This window comes from Idiotropiscis lumnitzeri, chromosome 11 (assembly GCF_059441095.1).
Source record: "Idiotropiscis lumnitzeri isolate Australia: NSW breed Sydney's pygmy pipehorse chromosome 11, RoL_Ilum_1.0, whole genome shotgun sequence".
Taxonomy (NCBI): domain Eukaryota; kingdom Metazoa; phylum Chordata; class Actinopteri; order Syngnathiformes; family Syngnathidae; genus Idiotropiscis; species Idiotropiscis lumnitzeri.
This window is the reverse complement of record NC_142401.1, coordinates 8,008,027-8,017,423: the sequence shown is the minus strand read 5'-3', so window position 1 is coordinate 8,017,423 and position 9,397 is coordinate 8,008,027.

Here is a 9,397-nt window from a genome sequence, read left to right as displayed (position 1 = left end):
AGTTAGCTTATCTTGTTGCTGCTGTGCCTTAGCTCAGGACGCTGCAAAGTTACACGCCATTTCTTGCTGCCCTTAAATATAATGTGTCTCTTTACAGTGGCCAACTGCAACATGGTGAGAAATAGAAGGGAATGTTCTCCTCCGGTTTTTTTTTTTTTTTTTTTTTTTTTTTAGCTAGTTCAGTTCCAAATGACGGATTGAATGCTGCTTGTTTGACAGTATCCATTGTAAAGAAGAAAATTGACCTCTCCACACCGGGACAAGATCATCAAAAATATGGGTGAGTACATGTATTATTTTGTATTTCACTTCTTTTTACACTTGTATGACAGTTAAGAATGTTGAAAAGTTCCTTAAAACATCTGTACACTTAATAAAGACTTTGTGTTGGCGACAGATTTGATTATAATTCATTCTATTCTGTATATGACATTTTATTTTGAAATGAGAACAAATGCATTATTTTAATTTTGGACTTTAGTTTGACAAATGTAACACAGTACAGCCCTTAACAGTGCCCCCCAGTTTTTTTTCATGATTCACTTTAGAAGATTCAAGATGCTTATTTCTCATGGGCACTGTAAAAAATAAAAACTTTAGAACTGAGCAATGAAATTCTTACTTGGCTAGTCACCCTCCACTTATACAAGGAATATAGTTATATATATATATTGTATATATATTAAAATAAAATATATTAAAAGAAAAACTATGTAGCAGGTCCTGCCCAGATATTTTTTCTGGAGTACGCTGGAAATCTGAGAAATAGGCCTCATAAATCAGCAATGCAGAACACCTGTTGTTCTTTCTCCAGTCACTTGGGTTATCTTTGTTTACACTATTTATTTTAACTTTTGATTGCAATGGTGACTTAATTTTAATTTTATTTGTTTTACAGTGAAACACTGGTTATTACCATAGTTGGATAATTTTCAATATGGTCTATTGGCGCCTAAATATAATAGACGGCGAATCTGCAACTTATTTCCGGTGGTTTTAATTTTCACATTACAAAAGAATAATCATTGTTTAATTTCCAAGCAGAAATCCTTGTGACTCGTTTTGCTTGAACAGTGATGTCAATTTTTCCATGAGCAATCTCTATTAATAATAATTATCACATTTTATCATCTTCTGAGTCTGACTTTTTTGTGCTCGACCAAGCTGACTTACATCGTGCTCCAATTAACTTCTATTTTCATTTTCAAAAGTATACTTTGAAAGACACCAAAGACGCATGATTCCCCGCCCCCACCTCGACTCCCACGCAGTTGTCACTGCAGTTCCGTGTCCCACGCACACGCTAATGCGGGCGACTTGTGGCGTGGTGTATCCGTGAAAAGGGGTAGCGGCCAGCGGAGGTGGCAAGCGACGCATCCAGCGTGAAGCTAATTGCTGAAAGAGAGTGTTCAGAGGACAAAGGTTCAGTGTTAGGGTTGGAGTTGCCATTATTTGGATTTCATATAAGATCCAGCCTGACCCAATTAATATGCCACCTGATAGGAGGGCCTCTCATCAACCTAATTTAGAGAATCAATAGGAGACAAATGAGAGTGAGAGCGAAGCCCTTTACGGATGCAAACAGACAAAGACCACCCAGTACAAGCTCAGAGAGACGGATGCCAGCAATGACATAAACCTTTTGACAAATCCTTACTCGACATAAACAAACATTCACAGTCCCCTGCCTCTCGACTTCATCAACGTGCCGCGTGCATCGTCGCTCATAGCCGCCCGAAATGGACATTGATTGATGCTTTAATTGTTGTTTAGTTTTTTTTGCCGCATAAAGTTGAGTCGTACAAGTTGGATGTGACGTGTTACGGGCCCGGCGCTGCACGTAAAAAGGCTCAAGTCGACCAACATGATGACCTCTGACCCCCCCCCCTGCTCATTCAATAAAGGCTCTTTTGAAACGGTACAGTCCAACGGGAATGTTGAACATGTCACAAAGCCCTCAAGGAAGGCTGCTGGGGGCTGGGAGCTTTTTGGGAGGAGCTTTATGGCAATTAGCCATAAAGTTGAGAAAGAAGGTGAATTGGGGGCAAGCAGTGAATAGCGTCAATTGCTGGACACAGTCATCAGTAACACCTTTTTGTCTGGCTCGCCAACTGGTGTGTGTCGACACAGAGGAACCGTTCACCAAAGATCACACGCGCTGGACTGGACAGAAGAATCTAACACGACAATAAAATCGACTTGCCAGTAAAGCAGGAAAAGTTGAGGCCTGAAGCAGCTTATCTCATCATTTATTTATTTATTTATTTATTTTTAATTCAAGTTTTTCCAATAACACTAAATAATAACATAACAAAAACAAAACAAAAATATATAAAATAATAATAAAAAAATAATTGGAAAAATAATTGAGTAAATAAATAAGTAAATAAATATATTTTGGGGGGCGCAAATGCATGAGTTGTGTTTTCTTTCTTTTCGGAATTTTGCTAGACTTTGCGGGGGTAGAATTGGGTGTAACGGGGCGTTTACACCTTTGTGCGCCATTTTAGGACGGAAACACAGGAGGAGTTCATCTCTAACACTCAACTTTTTCTTGGGTTTCAGTACTGAGTGAAGTTAAAATGGCAATGAAATCATTATGTAACATGATCTAAATTGTGTTCAATTGTAAATAATGAATAATACAAATATTTGTATTGAGGCCATTTTTTTTAAATGATAAAATAATGAAATTGGTTATTTAAACCTCCCGAAACGAGTTTCTTTTTTTTTCTTCTTTTTTACTCAGAAATTGAGCAGGAAGTTGTTATGATCACAACCGGAATGGAATCGTTCATCAATGCTCATAATAATATTCAGCTAAATATGATTGAACTCATTTAATATGTATTTGTGTTAGACCGATTTGCAAAAATTATTAAATTATCTATTGGCTTAATTGATAAATCTTACCATGCATTGTCATTTTTAATTGAATAATTGAATTGAATTGAATGTTTTGTGCACATTGGTGAAGTCATACCCCAACAAAAAAAGGGGCTCCTGCAAACTGTTCCCATAGAGCTGTCCACAATGAGATCCAAGGTGAACTAAAGGTTATGATTAATTAATTGATTACGAGGTTTCTCCCTATTAGGTAAGAGGGCCTGAAAGAGCCACAGCTCCATTCATCACAAATAATGTCTCTGCTTCATAGCTCATGCACATCGCAGTCCAACGATTCATCAATTGGGCTTTAAATGAAACGCTTTGCCAAAAATATAGAACGTGGTCAGTTACAGTGGCGGCCATTAAAGAAGAGCTTGTGGATTTCTTTGAGGCCTGATCAGTCAGTGAAAGGCACTGTGGGGTCTCCATAGTTCACATGGCACATATCTCAAGCCCCCACGGGGCTGGGGGGGGGTGGCTTGGGTGGGTTTACCCTCACTCCCTCCATCGCTCCCTCCCCATGTCATGCCTTAACTGAGTCTTGTGTTGACACAGCGCTGGCCAATCTAATTTTGATTGTCAGGAGCAAGCAATGGCCATCCTCTCCCCGACCCCCCTAGAGATCATCAAGTTCATTTCTCTGGCTGCATAGGGATTCCCAATCCCCCACCACCCGCCCCCACACACACACTTTCGTCACCCCCTCAAGCACACCCACTCTCCATCTCCCCATCTCCCCAACACTAGAACAATATTCAGCCGTTCCAGGGCCTCTCAGAGTGAGCTCACTGGAGTTAATCTCTCAGGCCTCTCTCCTCTCTATTGCTGCCTCTTTCTCCCTCTCACTCTATTCAAAAAGCCAACTGAGAACAGCTTGAATTAGCGACAGTTATTATTCAGACTAATGAGTAAAATCTCAAAGGCAACAAAAGTGGACTGTGAGCGTTCCTAAATCATCATGTGTCGGCGAGATTTATTAATTAATGTGGCGCATAATCATATGTGATTTCTTGAAAAATAATATTTATTAAAACAATACGGACTTTTAAAAATATCTCTTTTGTATTTACAACAGCACTATCTAAGCAAAAATGCAAATATTAAATAATTCACTATCAGCCGAGTAAAAAAAAAAAAATGGATCTTTTGACGTCTTTAGCCTTCCATCATTTTAGGTATGCATGATAGATTAATAAAAAAAAAAAAAGAAGGTCCCTTAAGAGCTTTTGTTTGTCTCCAAGTCAGTGTAGACAATAAGCACAATTGATTATTTGGTAAATGAAGATGCTCCACCAATTTGTGCTTTAATTAAAAATGATTGCAGAAAAAATAACCTGCTCTCGAAGAATAACGGTGATTGATTGCTGTGATTTATTTTTTCCCCGTGAATTTGTTTTGACACAATTTCAACGCTAATATTCAAATTAAATCCACTTTGCAATTGGATTAAGCACCGAATTTACTTGTCGTGGTTCTTTCTCAAGATCTATTGACAATATATGTTATGAACAGAAAAAGCAAAGTCAAAGTTCATAAGCTATGTCTTTTTCTGAATGACCCTAAAAAAATGCGTTTGTAAATTAATAATTAAATAATTAATTGATTTTTAGTAATTTGAGGATGGCCATCGACAATTTAACACAGCCATCGGAAAAAAACCTAAGCATTACAGGAACAACATGAAAATGCTGTAGTTTGTTCGTTTATACAGTAAATTCCAATTTATTTTGAGGCCAAAATAATCACAAGATCGGGAAGTGCTAACTTTAAAGCTCTTATTTTAAACAATTGCATGATAATAGTTTCACATCATGAAGAAAAACAACACTAGAAAATAAAGGACACATCAGTGTTATGTGATTTTTATAAATTTTTTAGCTATCCCAACCCGTCAAAAAAATCGGGTTTTTATTTTAGCATCGCTGCATTTTTTTGCGTGAAACTTAACACATAGGATTGTTACATTTTTTGCATTTATCCACTGTTTTTTTTTTTTTTTTAACTGTGCCATAGAAATAAACAAGTCTTAACACTAACCAAACGCTCCAGTTTTGGCTCCAGCCCAGCGAGAACAACTGCGGCTTGTCAGAAATCATCTTGACATTGTGGAAAACAATTTCAAATCCAAAGATCAAAGGTGAAAGGTCGGAATTATGCTGTCAGGTCAGGGGCTCTTGGGCTCATTTTGAGTGGTGGTGGCTGACGGGGGGGGGGGGGGGGCTGACCAGGTGTGGGTCCATGTAGCATAAGAAACAAATTCAAGAGAAATATTGGTGCTATTTTTAATGAAGGAAATGTTTAAAACGTATGTAATGTAAAAAGCGTGGGGGCTGGGGGGGTTGGGGGGGGCGGTGTAGGTGCATGATTTGCAAGCTGTCAGATGACGGCCTCACCCGTTGAGGAGCAGTATAGGCCCCCCATTCTCTGTCCGGTCCTTGCTGCTCCCCACCCCCTCCCGCAAATGCTTCTCGCTATACCCCATGGGAGGAGGTCTGTTGCGCTGTGGCCGCACTAAATCAACACCGTCCTAATGAGGTGTCACACTTGACCCCCAGCAGCCTCGGCCCCTCACTTGGGTGTCAGAGCCACAATGAGCGACCCTCCATCTCCAGCGCCTGGCTGACACATTTTGATTCATGAGAGAGCCTGGGCCCTGTCAGGTCAAAATTACAGCTATCAAAACGCCACCATCAAAACATTCATCAAGCTTCCCGCTGGTCCTCCTTTTGCTCGCATCTTTTGAAAGAAGAATCAACAAATAGTACAATCCTGTTCTGGTTCACATCTTTTTTTTTTTTTATCACACAACAGCACAGATCATCTCCCGTACCGGCGCCCTTGAGTTGTCCCACCCCCTTCGGTCCTAATGCCGCTCTGAGTGATGAACTCTGTCCCCCAGGTGTTTCTGGGCCTGTCATCTGACCTTCTGACCCAAAACGGCGCCTAATGTGAACAGGTCCAAGTCAGCGGAAGATGTTCTAGCTCAGATCCTTATTCTGCATCAACCACTTAGGTAGGCCACATTCCAGGAGAACTACAATACGAGTACAGCCTTAAGTTGTGCGATGTTTCGGCAGATGTGATGGTGTTCAACGCGAGCATCTAGCAGCGGCGTGTCCGGAGCTGATTTATTATTATATGACTCATAAAAATCGATTGGCGGAAAGCTCGTAAAAAAAAAAAAAAAAGTAAATTTGTGCACTCAGAGGTAGGAATGGGAATCAAAAACCAGTGCTTAGTAGGGGAGTAACAATTTTTTTTTGTATTCTTTTAAAACGGAAAATCTGTTTTGATTTCAAACATGTGAGTGTATCAAATCGTACTGAATCAAATCGTTCCACTTCAAAATATCCATATTGAATCGCCTTTTATTAGCGAGATGCTCACCCCTAATATATATGTATATAATCTCTTGAGAGGAAATGCCACATTTACAGTACTGATAAATTCATCTAAAAAGAAGCTCATGCATCATATCCCCTCGATATCGAATCGAATTGGAATCCCACTGAGTCAAAACAAATCCACTTTAAAATGAAGCGTTCTTGAATCGTATCACACCCCATGAATCGAATCAACCTTTATTGGACGGATGCACACCCCTAATTTCCAGCAATTCGATTTTTATTGTTTGTGTACTTGCCTGACAGTTCTGATAATCAATTCCTCTTACATCTAAAATGACAAGAATTGTTGTTCCAAACATAATGCTACTTAGCCTCGATCATTTGTATCGTTATTTTGAGGTGAGTTCTGTTGCTACACTAATGACCAATCAACTGAGACAACCATTCCTGTGAGCCTGATCATAAGGTTGTAGCTGCTTGTTCATGTATACAATTATGATGTCACCTTTTTAAGCAGTTTTAATGTCTTTTAAAAAATGAAACCCAGGTCCTCATAGTTGTATTTTAAAAGAGCAAGGCTGAGTAATTATTTTGTCTTCAACACGCCTGCTCCCATTACATGAACACGTTTTTGATAGCCTCATTTGAGTGTCCCAATGGCGGACAAACACAAACCCTATGTTGCCGCTGACCAGCAAGCCTCTCCTGGCTTCTGTCAAAGCTCCTCATTTAGCTCTCAAAGGCTTCAAGTGAAACACGACCCCTCCCAGAGTCTTGTGTTTACCAAATGCTTTGGAATGATAACATTCACTCTGCAGAAGAAAAAAAAAATTGCGGTTCATGTCATGAGTAGTATTTTTTTCAAATTTGTGGAAACTGAAACATTAGGAAAGATGAATTGATTCCATGGATTGTGACATGGACTTTGATGTTACTGCAACTTCAAGTATTTCACTGCAATCTCTCTGCTGTCCAACAGAGTGGAAGTTAGATTTTTTCTTTTTTTTTTTTTCAATCAAATTTCAGAATCTATGTTTTGCCATGTTGATGTAATCTGCACAGGACCTTCAGAATCAGGAGTGCCAGCCCTGGCATGTCCCTGGCAAACGCACTATTAGCAGTAGTTGTTGTTGTTTTTAAACCAGTCAGATTCCAGTCACCACTCTTGAGTGACGTCAACATTTTTCTGTCGTCATGAATCGGAATAATTATGATGTCATATATAACTATTCATACTATATGTACACTTTTGAGATTATCTGGGTCCCCCCCCCGCCCATCTAATAATATTTCGCACCATGCAGGATGACATTAATTTGCCGCTGTGTATGTGTAAGGGAAATGAAGCAGAATCCAGAAATTAATTAAATCCCTCTTTTTTTTTTTTTTTTTTCTTAGTCAAAAGCCCTCTTGAAGTGTCACAGAGTGGTGGAAGCTGTCGTTGCACGTTATTGTATAGGAGGAACTTTGGATGTAGTTAAACAGCTAAGACAAGAACCTTTGACACTCAGACAATAGACTATTTTTCTGAAACGTTGCACACGACAAGTGAGGAACAAATTGCGTGCGAGTGTGCGTGTGTGTGCGTGTGTGGGGGTGAGCGCACGTGTGTATGTACCTCCCCCTTCCAATGTCAAACAACCACCCTGATGCTGACCACCCTTTCTGTCCTCTAATAAAAAAGCGAGAGAAAGAAAAGACAAATCATTCTCTGTTGAAGAAGTTTACGAGATTTTCCTTTAAAGGGAGCAAAGAGTATGTATCCATGGGAATCTTAGCACATTAGGGAGGCCTTTCTCCCTTCCTCTCATCCGCTCTCCCCCGCTGCACCCATGGACCGACGCAATTGTTTATTTTCCCCCATTGAGCCCGCTCCATTCACTGGCATTCACATTGACTCTGCTCAATTGGAGTGAGACAGCACTTATTCGGCGAGAGGAATGCAGTGTTCCACTGATAGAACAGCAAGAATGCAGAGGAAGAAATCATTAAAGGGTTTTAAAGGAAAAGGTACGGCTGAGAATGAGGGAGAACGACGTCAAAGCAAACAATGTGGCATGATGTGTATATCCACACATCACCTTGACACAAGAAAGCGGAATTCTGCAAAGTGGAGCGGGGATCCTAGAAGGAGGTCATTCATTCTCTGTGCCTTCTTAACTGAAACTGCCCGTAGAACAATGAGGCCTTCTCCAGCCTGCGCAGCCGCCTCTTATAAGATGCGGCCTGTCCTCCAGCGCTCACTCTTCCCGGGCCGCGCACAATAGCTGCAAGCTGGACCTCGGAGTTAATTTCTCCCCAGTCCATTCTGTCACGAGGAGGGCATCGTAATGACAGTTTCCCCTCTAGAACAATGTCCGCGTCCACCAAAGCCTTCTCGGTGGTGTCAAACTCAATTAGCTTTGACCGGGGACAATAGGATCGTAGAAATGAGCAAGGACCAAGGCAGGACTACAAAAATCACAAATACATTCACTCTGAAAGGACCAGTTGATAACTGCTGTGCTGCTTCACAACAAATACTATGAACCACTTGTGATGTGTCTTTTGCTCTTGAATGATCCCGCGGTTCACAGAGTTGAAGAAATACAATACTGCAAATGGAGAATTGTACAATTGTGTCAATTACTTTAGTGTCCACATTACAAAATACAACGAGCTAGCTCTGTATAATGCAAGAACCTTATTTGGTAACATAAATCAAATTTTTAAAAAATATATATTTTATCTGTAAATGCAGACTGCATGGTAAAACAAACCAAAATAAGTGCAAACTGTATAATGTGATACATTTACTTATTTACATAATAGCATTGATACGACACATGGTGAATAAAAAGTTCATAACAGGTGTCGAGATCATGTACAATATCCACCACTAATTTTTTAAATGATAGTATTGGAATGAATGAATTATTGTTTGTTGCATTGTTCCAGTCGTTTGTACAAACATCACAAATGTCATAAACAGTACAACCCATTAAGTAAAATTGTAAATTGATATACTTTTTAAATATCGTCAACATTACTAAAATCAACAAAAGCCTTGTTGGAACAAAATCATATTTTCATAATTAAAATGTTGAATTCTCAAGTATATCTGTTGTTCCCCTAAAAAAGGTTAATCCTGTACTATCCAAAAAGATGTGATTGATTTTATG